At 34.8% G+C, this 13082-nt stretch overlaps 1 protein-coding gene across 1 annotated transcript in view; it reads right to left on the bottom strand.

Annotated features, from left to right (window-relative positions):
* Positions 1 to 13082, bottom strand: part of CNTNAP4 (contactin associated protein family member 4) — a 307943-nt gene that overhangs the window by 168091 nt on the left and 126770 nt on the right. The gene's annotated exons all lie outside the window — the stretch shown is intronic.

Here is a 13082-nt window from a genome sequence, read left to right on the forward strand (position 1 = left end):
TCACTTGTGTGTATTAGAACTGCAAGGAAACTGTCATTTTTATTGCATATTTTATAGATGATAATGAGAATTGCTCTATATGCAATATGCACAATCTCAAGGTCATAAGCTTTAAGGCAAACTATGGTAAATGTTGAAAGGAAATAAAATTACTTTATTCCATTAATTAAATCGCTGCTAATTACTATGCAAAAGTTGAAACATAGCAGAACTAAGCCATGTCTAAAAGATATTTGGTCAAGCTGTACTATTAACTTCAAACATATACTTAAAAGATGTCAGATCATTTTGGGATTCCCATAGTCTGAGTTACAAATTGAATATTTAAGGAAAGCATGAACCCAGAATATAACCTTATACCAGTGGTGGGATTCAAATTTTTTTACTACCAGTTCTGTGGGTGTGGCATGGGTGTGCATGGCTTAGTGGGTGTGGCAGGGGAAGCACACTGAAAAATCTCCATTTCCACCCCACTCCAGGGGAAGGTTACTGCAAAATCCCCATTTCCTCCTGATCAGCTGGGACTCAAAAGGCAGAGAATAGATAGGGGCGGGGCCAGTCAGAGGTGATATTTACTGGTTCTCCAAATTACTCAAAATTTCTGCTACCAGTTCTCCAGAACTGATCAGAATCTGATGAATACCACCTTTGCCTTATACAAATCATAGTACTTCTAGTATATTTTATTTCCTAGAGGGAAACGTATTTATTTATTTATTAAATTCATACGTCCCATCTCACTACTGAAGTAATTTTAAGTGGGTTAAAGGTAAAAGTTCTCCTCACACATATGTGTTAGTCATTCCCGACTCTAGGGGGTAGTGCTCATCTCTATTTCAAAGCCAAAGAGCCAGCACTGTCTGAAGATGTCTCCATGGTCATGTGGCTGGCATGATTAAACATCGAAGGTACATGGAACGCTATTATCTAACCCACCATAGGTGGCCCCTATTTTTCTACTTGCATTTTTTTAACATGCTTTTGAACTGCTAGGTTGGAAGAAGCTGGGACAAGTAACAGGAGTTCATCCCGTTACATGGCACTAGGGATTTGAACCGCTGAACTGCCGACCTTTCAATCGACAAGCTCAGCATCTTAGCCACTGAAATATGGATTAAATAGAAACCAAAAGCCAAGAGGTCATGCAGCACAGGAATGGGATATTTTGTCTTATCTCACCAACCATCCTTAGCATGGAGCTCTCCTATCAAGGCTCCAGGCCAACTGATAGAGCCAGATTTTGAGGCTCTCCCATAAGGCCAAAAGGGTGGGAGCCTCCTATTCGTTGTTAGGTAATCTTTCCAAACTTGTGGGAGCATTCAGTAGACTAACACAGATTCTAATGATGGTCTCCCACGCCCACGGTTGATGATACTCATGTCCTAAGATAATATATTTCAAAGTACTGTTTCCCTAGTGTACCCACAAAATAGCCCGTGCACCAGGAGATATTGGTAGTCCAAGAAGTTTGAATTCAGTTTGCCAGAGAAAAGGGTTGATCAATTTATGACGGCTGAACTCCTATTCATCTGTCATCATAGTCTTTGCTGAGTAGGAGTGAGTTGGTATTTTCAGCATGTATTAATGGCAACATGTTTGTCATATTTGCTTTTAAATATATATATAACTAGAAATTAGACCTCAGACTTTTTCTGTGTCAAAATATGGTCAATTAAATGTTGGATTCATTGATACTTATATCATGTAAGTATTATCCATAGTTTTATCTATCCCCAACATGTCTACTGCAGGAGTCAAAAAGAGGGCTGATAAAATGTCTACAGACCCTTACATCCTGGACATAAATTATTTCAGCTCCTACCCTCAAAACGATGCTATAGGACACTGCACACCAGAACAACTAGACACAAGGACAGTTTTCCTCCGAATGCTGTGCTAAACAACTAATTCCCACAACACTGTCAAATGGGTAAAATTCACTTACCTTCCCTACCGGTTCGCAAATGTGCACGTGCCAACATCTATGCATGCATAAAGCCTTCTGTGCATGCGCAGAGGCTTAAAATGTTGAAAAAAGTGATATCATGATGTTCGCATGGGTGGGTGGAGCCTCCCGCAGCCACCACTACTGGTTTGCCTGAGCCGGATAGAACCAGCTGAATTTCACACCCGCTGTTGAACTATTTACTAAGACTATATTACTATTATTATTCTCATCCTTCCTATTACCTATTTCCTCCCACTTATGACTATAACCATGTCGCTTGTATTCTTATGGTTTATATTGTTCTGTTTGATTTCTAGTATGATTTGATTGGTTATTATTATGATGACTATCAGTAAGTGTTGTAGCTTATGATTTTTAAATGTGTGTGTGTGTTTGTGTGTATCATTTTTTAATATAATACACACCATACATATTTTGTGGACATTGTATTGACTGGGTCAAATCTTTTTTAAACAATGCTAATAATAATACAAATAAGTATGCATAGTCCTGATCTTCCAACTTCCCACTCTGTCTTTATAATTCTTTATAATTTTTCCATTAATTCATTTAAACATAAATAACATTTCTTTGCAACATGTATTTGTTATCCCCTACTAAATTACTAATATTTTAAAAATTACTCATTATTCCACCATAATTTCAATATCCTAAATGTCTAGAACTACTACTGGCTGAATATTAACAAAATTTAATCAATCCTGGGAATAGATCTCAAAATCCCCACAATTTCTAATCCTTAAAAGTTTAAGTTCACAATATACTTTAACATACTATTAATATTAATAATACAGTTAGATTACCTAATCCTAAACTTCCACCACTAAATTTAGCTTTTTAATTATAATAGATTCTATTATCTGTTAATATGTATGCTACTATTTTCCCTATTGGTTGAGTGGATATCATGTTTATCTTTTTCTCCCAATTGTTGAGTGGTTTCTATACTATTTCTTTATCTTTAGACAATTCCCTTGTCTTCTTATTGTTTTTTATAGTTTCATGCATGTTTTTGAGCATCAAAAATATTTCTTCATTTGCCTCTATTATCCCGTGTAGATCAATTTTGTAACAATTTAATAAAGATTACTCAGTATATTTCTTTGGTTCCAATGTCTCAATATTTAAAAACTCCAACTTAATAAAATTCAATCAATCCCATAATTATACCTCCAAATCTCCTAAATTTATAATTTTAAAATTCTTCCATGGTTTACAGCCTTGTGATTTTCCAATTACATATCTTCCAAATTGTCCAAATTTTAAAGTCTTATTTAACTTTTCTTCTTTTCTCTTTTCTTCTATCACCTTTCTTCTTTTGCCTTGCAGAATGTTCTGTCAAATAGCCTTAATAATCAAAATCAAAATTAATCCACTAGATTCCTCCAATCTTTCAAGTCCATAATCCAATTGCCAGTTTCAATAGAGTTCAGTTATTTAGTTCATCTTAGAAATCTTCAAGAAACTCATTAGGTATTTTCAAAATAACCAAATAGTCAAGATCAGGCCACCCTCCAGGTATTATTTACTTTCTTCTATTTTGTGTATTAGACTTTATGTGTATTGGATCTCACTTTCACTAAGAGTACTGATGCTGTAGTGCTGTAGTGCTCCTCTTCTTCTAGTAGATGGCTCTCCTGTTCCCAAGTCCAACATTAAAAAATATGTCAAAAACAGCTGTTTATCCAATAAGTCCTTGGGGTTTAAAAATACTTATTAAAAATACAAGACAGTTTCTCCCAAAAATCACCTTTCAAATTGTTTAAGCTTTTTTCCAGGCTTTCTGTATTTTAAAGCTTGCCTTGGGCATTTCTTTTGACTCTTAATTTTCAGACTTTAATCTTCTCTATATGTATAATTTCTGCTTCCTTAATGCTTGGAGATTATCTTTTAAAATTCTTGTACTTAAATTAAATCTTTGTAGTAAGAGTTAGAAGTTATCTCACTCAGTTTCAATGGTCTCTGTCCATGGAACATTCCAGCACAAATCTTATGGTACCGATTGTCTCAGCTTGTGACTGCCAAAAATGGCCGTCACCCTGCTGCCATTTAGGAGAGTTTGCTTTGGACCTAACAAGAAAATTGTAAGTTCTTTGTGATCCACAAAGTGCCTCTCCTTTCTTCACCACCCCTACAAGGCAGCTTTGACCCCTTAGGGCCTCCCAACAGCAGTTACAGGCTGGATTTTGCAGGGCTCAGTGGAGCCCACTATTTTCCAAGCCATTCTCACCGCATTGTCAACTGGAACTCATACCTGATGATTCTTGATGAATGTATTCTCTTTTTTTTCTTTTTTCTTTTTTTTCCTTTGATGAACACTGAGAGTGTATGCACCAAAGACAAATTCCTTGTGTGTCCAATCACACTTGACCAATAAATAATTCTATTCTATTCTATTCTATTCTATTCTATTCTATTCTATTCTATTCTATCCTATCCATTTCCTGGTTTATGCCTGAAAATAATTATTATGGCAATACTTAATAATGATGGTTTAGGATAATGATCTAAGATCAGCAAGATCTTTATACTTGTGAGGATTAAGATTTATTTTTTTCCCTTTGCCCAGCAGTGAGAAAGTATTGCCACCTCAGATATTGCTCAAAAATAGCTCTCAACATGCTAGCTGTGTTATACTGCAAGATCTGGAAGGCTACAATTTTTCCAGCCTTGAACTTCAGAATGTTCTGAAGTTATCAACTTCAATATTAGCAATTTATCAGTGACAGTCATAAATTCTTTTAATGTGTGCTTGTAAATGCAATTATGAAGAATGGCCAGTCTTCTAAACTACCAGCAGCAACTGCAAAGAGGAGAAAGCATAGCAATTGATAAACTAAGATTCTGAGCTGTCGGATTAGAAATTTTTAACTACTTTGTTGCTAATTGATGACAGAGGAAGATTCCCAGGCACAAGTTCTCACAGCTCAAGGTTCTGCTTTTTGGAGATAAACAGCCAGTTTATCATATAGTTTAAGAAAGAAGGAATTCTCACATCATGAATACAACTGGGAAAAACAGATATGGATTCAATTCTATACTGCTGTTTTGAGTACTGAGATAATTTATATGAAATGCCAATATAAGTATATCTATTGATATTCTTTTACTACTACTCAAAGATAAATGTTTCACCTATAGGGTAATATAGATATAAATTACTTTCTAAAGGAGATCTCCTCAGGCACATAGTTCAATATGTGGACAGCTTTAAACTGGATGAAAACCAGATACACCTATGCCTTGCTGGATGCTGCTTGATCCATGATCTCCATGCATTTAGCCAGAGGTTCTAAGTAAAGTAGTATTTCTGTTAACTTGAGGGAAGTTCTCTAAATGTTTTAAGATGTTCAACTACATGGGTGACTATTTTCAGGTGCTAGGCACTACACAGTTTTTATGGTAACATAGCTGCCAAAAATAAACCCAGCAATAACACTATTTAAAATGGGTAAAAACTCATAAGATAAATACATTTTAAGAGATTACAACATTGGCCAGTTCTTCTGTGCCAGCATGAAACTCCTTGTGCGTCAGTGAGTGGCTGACTCATCTCTGCTCACTAATCTGTTTAGTTCAATACTCTGATTTGTAATGATTCTCCAGGCCTTCATAGAGGAATCTGTCTCAGATTAAAAATTCTAGACCCCTAATTTGCAGTAATATACTTAGAGAAAGGTTATTGTTAGCGGGTTTCAGATGTTTCAGGATACGAAAAGAATATTAGCAAATATTTGGGTGGTGGGAGCATAAGCAATATGCTTGCATGTCTACGGAGATTCTCAGTCATCCAGGTCATGGTTGTCCCAAAGGTATTTTTTTAAAGAGTCAATTGGGCTTTCTTTGTTTTTCCTTGAAGACATTTTGCTTCTCATCCAAGAAGATCTTCAGTTTTGAAGAAGCTTCTTGGATAAGAAGTGAAACATCTTCAAGTGGCCTCTGTGGCTCAGACTGCTAATGAAGTCTGTTATTAACAGCAGCTGCCTGCAATTACTGCAAGTTTTAGTCCCACCAGGCCCAAGGTTGACTCAGCCTTCCATCCTTTATAAGGTAGGTAAAATGAGGACCCAGATTGTTGGGGGCAATAAGTTGACTTTGTATATAAATATACAAATAGAATGAAGACTATTGCTTGACATAGTGTAAGCCGCCCTGAGTCTTCGGAGAAGGGCGGGATATAAGTGCAAAAAAAAAAGGGAAAACAAAGAAAGTCCAATTGCCTCATGAAAAAAAAGCACCTCTGGAACATACTTGCATATTACAATTATTCCTATGGTACAATGATAAATTACCAGAAAAATCGTGATTTAATGAGCAGGAAAACAGATCCTTGAAGAGTCATCTCCCATATAGCTTTGGGTCACAACCTTTAAGCTTATTTCCAAAATAGACAATATTCTCAACTATTTCACTGATCGTGCCATTCATCAAGAAGTGAATTTCATTCCCAATACTCTCTATCAGCTTTATCAGTTATGCAATTGTGGCCAGGAAGAAAATACTGATATATTTGATCTGTGAACTTTTAATTCCTGTAAAGCATGTGGCTCCGTAAACTCTGGAACAAGATAGATTTAAATTCATATTATAATCTTTGCTGTTAAAATTGTAATTCCATAATTATAAATGATAACAGTCTTTATTCTGTTATGAAATGAATGCACAACTTCCATGTTTCTGTGGAGAATACATTGTTTGAAAAATGATCCATATCAACTTTTTTGCAGCTACTAAAATTACTAGATTTTTCTAAAAATACAGAATTAGTCATACAGCATTGTTCAGACTTACTCGCTACTGCATTTTTTAAAAAAGAAAAATAATTATAGAACAGCAGTACTATCTGAGATCATTGTACTCAATTACATTTCTTATAATGAAAACAAAAACTTTTACCTCAAGTTTTGGCCTTTCTCTTTAAGCTACTTTTGTAAGAATAGCAGCTTTTACAGGCACTAATAAAACATTCCTATTGAAGTGGGGGGATTTCATTTCAGTGATAGATGGTATATTCCTCACTCATATTTATTATCAATTATACTTTTCTCCTCTCTACTCCACATAAGATTAGTTGACTCAAATGGGAAAAGAAATTCTATTAAAACCTGAGTGGAAAGAAGATACTTTAACAAAATAGAATCAAATATTTCCCTGACTGATTCTTAACAACTTTTTGTCCTTATTATAGTAGACATTTCAATTGCTACACAAAAGTGAACTTTTCCAGTTAACTTACTTCTGGAAGTAGAAGTCTCTCTGAAAGAGGAAAATCTATACTCATTTATAACCCTTAGTAGCTCTACTTGAAGATCTAACTTCCAATGAAAAATTTATAAGCAAAGTATAACAAATAAAATAATCTTTTTTTAAAAAAAATGTGTTAAGTAGTCTCTCTCTCTCTCTCTCTCTCTCTCTCTTTTTCTCTTTCTCTCTTTCTCTCTCACACATACATAAACACACTGAATTAGAGAAACACTATCATATGAATGAACAGATTCTCAGTATGAGATACATAAACAAGGGGTAATGAAGGCCAAAATCATTTGGAGGAATAAGGGAAGTTTTCCTCTTTATAATAATGATACTTTTATCAAAAGCATTTCAAGCAGAAATACCATCAAATAGCTGCCACAGAGAAGCAAACCGGTTTAATTTGCCTACTAATCAGCAATTATAATCCTCTGTGATAAGGTAGAAAAGTAGGTAGTTGTGCAGATTTTCAAAAAGCCAGCCTATCACAACCTCCTAGTAGAGTGAACGGAGTGATGGAAGGATGATGATTCCATCAGGTATCGCACTTTTTATTGTGAGAGTTATTTCTTACATTGCTAAAGGGGGTATTATTATCAAGAATCAAAACAGTGACAAGACGTAAAGTGGCTTTCCATCCCCAAAGAGGGGGGTGTTCATACTTTGCATTGAACTGGCCAAGAGTTTTGCCTTCCTTAAACTTCATAGGTGTCTCATTTGATAGAAAACACTTAATAGAATGTTAGTGTGACAACTTTATCTGTCCTTCTAATAAATATCATCAATCTGAGTTATGTATACATATAGTACATATACTTAACAATACTCTCCTGAGTTTGTATTCCTTGGCTGAACTGTTTCTAATTAATTGTAAAGAATCTTGGGCTTGGGACCTGGGTACTTACGGGACCGCCTGCTGTTACCTCATGCCTCCCACCGACCTGTACACTCGTACAGAGAGGGCCTTCTCAGGGTGCCGTCCGCCAGACAATGTCGGCTAGCGGCCCCCAGGGGAAGATCCTTCTCTGTGGGGGCCCCTACTCTTTGGAATGAACTTCCCCCTGGTTTACGTCAAATACCTGACCTTCGGACCTTTCGCCGCGAACTGAAAACATATCTGTTTGTTCGTGCGGGGCTTTCTTAAATTGTCTAGTTTTAAATTTTAAATTTCTTTTTAGTTTTAACTTGGGGTCTTTTAGATTTTTAACTATTTTAATTTCGGCCACACTGTATAATAAGTTTTTTAATTTATTTTAACTGTACATTGTTTCTTTTTACTTTGGCTGTACACCGCCCTGAGTCCTTCGGGAGAAGGGCGGTTTATAAATCTAATAAAATAAAATAATAAATAAATAAATAATCTGACATCTGTCAGTAGGATCCCAGCTTGTTTTGAGGGGAGCAAGAGACTCCATGGCTAATACTGCTTCCCTCCTCAATTTTGGGGATGCCTTATACAAAGTTTCAGAAAAGGGCATGCTACCAAGAAGTATGAATATAGCTACTCATATATTAGTGCTCAACCCAAGGAACAGTAGAGGAGATCAAGAAATGTTTCTCTCATTCTGAAACGCTCAAGATGCTACCAGACCATAACTGCTAATATCACAGAGCCTTGAATTCTAAGAGGATATTAATCTCAACTTTTAAACCAATGCCACTTGAAAGAAATTAAGTGAGAGAATATATGCAATTAATTTGAACTGAATTTAATCAAATATAAAAGCAATTATCTTTAGAAAGGCCAAGAAGTTTCCTTGAAAAATGTATTTTATCAGTAATCACAGCTGCTTCATTAGAAAACTGTAGCATAGTCAAAAGCGTTCCAAAACAAAAAGTTACAGAGAACAGTCCCAATAATTTTACACTGGGAAATTGTTTCCCATTTTTGTTAATAATACTTCAAGGGACATTTATTGTTCCAGACAGTTTAGATGATAGTGAATCCAGTCTAGGATGATTAACAAAATAAAACTAAGAATAAAACTGTTTTAAATGGCCCCATTGAAGTTAATGAAACATAGTAAAGAAAAAAGTATATATTGATATTGGGATTTATATTAATAAAAACAATCAAGTATGCACTTAGAATTTTTTATTTTTTGCCTCTGAGTATCTCAGAAAAATCGATTAACAAAAGGTAGTGAAGGCTAGAATTTATTAGAAGCTTTAATCCAATATTGGATACAAATATTTCCTTTTCTAAGGAAGTCTACACGAAGAATAATAATTTCATGTTAATAATGTCCAGCTGAATATAAATTACCTTCATGCAGTGTCTTTACAGAATATGACAAAGTATTCCTGTTAGTTACTTGCACCACATAGCTATCCACATAGCTATTTTAAGCTCCTTTTCCTACATGATAGCAACCAATAAAAAATGAGTTCACACAATCATGCCTTCACCTTGTTCACACATCAATAACATCAGAGGTGGTATTCAGCAGGTTCTGACCAGTTCTGGCGAACTGGTAGTGAAAATTTTGAATAGTTTGGAGAACCGGTAAATACCATATCTGACTGGCCCCGCCCCCATCAAGTCTCTGCCTCCAGAATCCCAGCTGATCGGGAAGAAATGGGGATTTTGCAGTAACCTTCCCCTGGAGTGGGGAGGGAATGGAGATTTTACAGTATCCTTCCCCTGCCATGCCCACCAAGCCAAACCCACCAAGCCATGCCATGCCACGCCCACCAAGCCACACCCACAGAACCGGTAGTAAAAAAAAATGAATCCCACCACTGAATAACATGTAGAAATGATCCTGCCCCAAATTACAAAATTCTCTGTGTCACAATCTTTTTTTTTTTTAATTTAATTTTTTTTTATTGCTTTTTTCTAACATTACAAACAAAAAAGAAAATACATTTATTCCTTGTGCTATACATAAAAAAGGAAGATTTGGGTCTTCGGATATGTCCTCATGATTGCCAAAATCCACGTTCTCGAGGTACAGGTACCGAGGCGTCCAATTTTCCAAGCGCATAGTCCACAAATAGTTTCCAAATCTTCCAGAAAATATCTTCTTTATACACACCACTTCTAATTTTAATATCACATGTCATTTTATCATTTAAAGCTAATTTCCACATTTCAGAATTCCACTCTTCTATTCTAAAAATCACATCTAGTTTCCAATATCTAGCTATTATAATTCTACCTATTATGATCATAATTCTAATCAATTCTTTTTCATATTTTGTTAATTCTATTTCCTTAATTACCAACAATAATATAGTTTCCACTCTCAATGTTATTACTTTCCCCATCATTTCAAATATCATTTTCTCCAATTGTTGCCAAAACTTTTTAACCTTATCACATTTATACCACATATGTTCATAAATCCCCAATTCCATATCACATCTCCAACATTTTTTACTAATTTTTTTATCCATTTGTGACAATCTTACTGGAGTCAAATACCATTTCCAAACAACTTTATAATTATGCTCTTTAAATCCTTATAGATAAGGTTCTCATAATTCTACTATTCCAATTCACATTCCAATCTGACTCTGGTATTTCAATATTAAGATCTTTTCCCCAATTTGTCCTCATCACTCTTTGTAGTTTTTCATCAAAGTTTATAATCTTATAAACCCTGCTAACGAGTCCCTTTAGCCCAATTTCATCTTTCATAATCCGAGATACTAAATATTCAAATTCAGTTTCACATCTATTTATCGAATAGTTTTCCCTTAATTTTTTTGTCCATTTTTCTATCTGTATTTTTTCAAACCAGCTTAACCCTAATTTTTCAATAATTTCTTTGTTCCTCCTTTCATTTTCTAAAACTTTTAACCAATCTATAATAGTTTCTATATTTTCATCTTTAATCACTTCATTACGTCTTATATTATTTTTAATCGGCCAATTTCCAATTGTCTTCCCCAAAAAGATTATATCCGGAATTAAAATTTTAACAAATTTATTCCACATTTTACTTAATCCCTTTAACCAATAACTTCTGATTACACATTTTGAGTTTGCTTTATCTAAAAACCACCTTGATCCAAATTTCTCTATATCCCTTAACTCTAAATCTCTCCAATGATTATCTTCACCTTTAAGTATTTTTACCACTATCCGGATACCATATGTACAATAATAATTAAATAATTTGGGGATTCCTAATCCACTTTCCTTTTGATTTTGATACCACGTTTTCTTCACTAATCTAGGTCTTTTCCCACCATTGCAAAATTTGTCCAATTTTTTCTGATATCCTTCAATATCTTTCTCTGTCAGATTTAACGGTAGCATCTCGAATAAAAAATTAATTTTGAGTAGTTTGGAGAACCGGTAAATACCATATCTGACTGGCCCCGCCCCCATCTAGTCTCTGCCTCCAGAGTCCCAGCTGATCGGGAAGAAATGGAAATTTTGCAGTAACCTTCCCCTGGAGTGGGGAGGGAATGGAGATTTTACAGTATCCTTCCCCTGCCATGCCCACCAAGCCAAACCCACCAAGCCATGCCATGCCACGCCCACCAAGCCACACCCACAGAACCGGTAGTAAAAAAAAATGAATCCCACCACTGAATAACATGTAGAAATGATCCTGCCCCAAATTACAAAATTCTCTGTGTCACAATCTAAGAACATATAAAGGTAATCATACACAAAAGGGAGTAATTCTGTGCTCTGTTGAAACAAGGGGCAAGACAGTTTGGAATTAGAAGGAGAATATTAAAATGATGTCACCTTCTTACTAAGGATTTTAAAATGGACTGCATTAAGAAAAGGGATTGGTTTAACTAATACATTAGTTAAATGTATCAGTTCCCTTTTAACTATCAGCTACAAATTTTCTGCAAAGTGTTGGTATTTGTTATTAATGCATCATTATTAACTAATGCATTAATGCATTAATGCTGGTTTGGTCATCTGTTAACAAAGTGTTTGAGTTTGTGACAAGCCTCATCTTCAGAGAAAACTCCTCTTGAAGGAAGCTCAGGATGACATTTGCTCCCCCCCCCACACACACACTCCCTTTATTCTTGCTGTTTTGGGGGGGCTGCAGAAAGAAGAAGGGATTAATGAAAAATGACTACATATATAGCTTTTGGAATGGAGATCAGAAGCAGCTTCATTGCTTTCATTATCCCCAATGTTTCACTGGGGAGAAACTATACATGCAGGAGAAAACAGTCAACAGTTGTAGATGTATCTTCCCCATAAAGAACATATTGAAATATTTGACAATGTCTCTCTTATCTACAGGTATCCTGTTTTGGCCATGAAAAGAGATTAAAATAAATCCTTTTCTAGCCATCCATATTCTTCTATTTCTGCAATATCATTTAGTTGCATTTAAGTTTTCATTGTAATAACTTTAATTTGCTGTTTTATATAGTAATTCTTTTAACATTTTGGATCCATTATCCAAATAACAAAAGGTTACTCTGAAGCTTCTTCTGAAAATTGGTTGTAATTTCAATACTTAAATTATGTAATAATAACTTATTCAATTATAAATTGTTCTATTCAATGATTGAATGTATACATCTTTAAAGGGTTTAGACATTACATTATCAGCTATTAATTACCCACAAGAGCTTATAGAAGAAATAGTTAGCTTATTCTAGGCCTCAGGGCTGATGTATTTTGTTCAGAATTCCAAATGAAACTAATTGAAAAATATCACAGTAGTAAATTATTAAGCGAAATTATTCAATTATTGAACTTTACATTTTTTTTAAAAAAAGAAATTATATACTAATACATTCCAGTGAATTCAGATGTAGTCATTTAAAGCTAATGGGGCAAGATAGTTGTGACAAATCCATTTGTGTCTGGATTCGACCCAGACTATTTAAAAGTTCCCAACTTTCACATAGACAATTAAAACTGTTACAA

This window comes from Ahaetulla prasina, chromosome 2 (genome assembly GCF_028640845.1).
Source record: "Ahaetulla prasina isolate Xishuangbanna chromosome 2, ASM2864084v1, whole genome shotgun sequence".
NCBI lineage: Eukaryota > Metazoa > Chordata > Lepidosauria > Squamata > Colubridae > Ahaetulla > Ahaetulla prasina.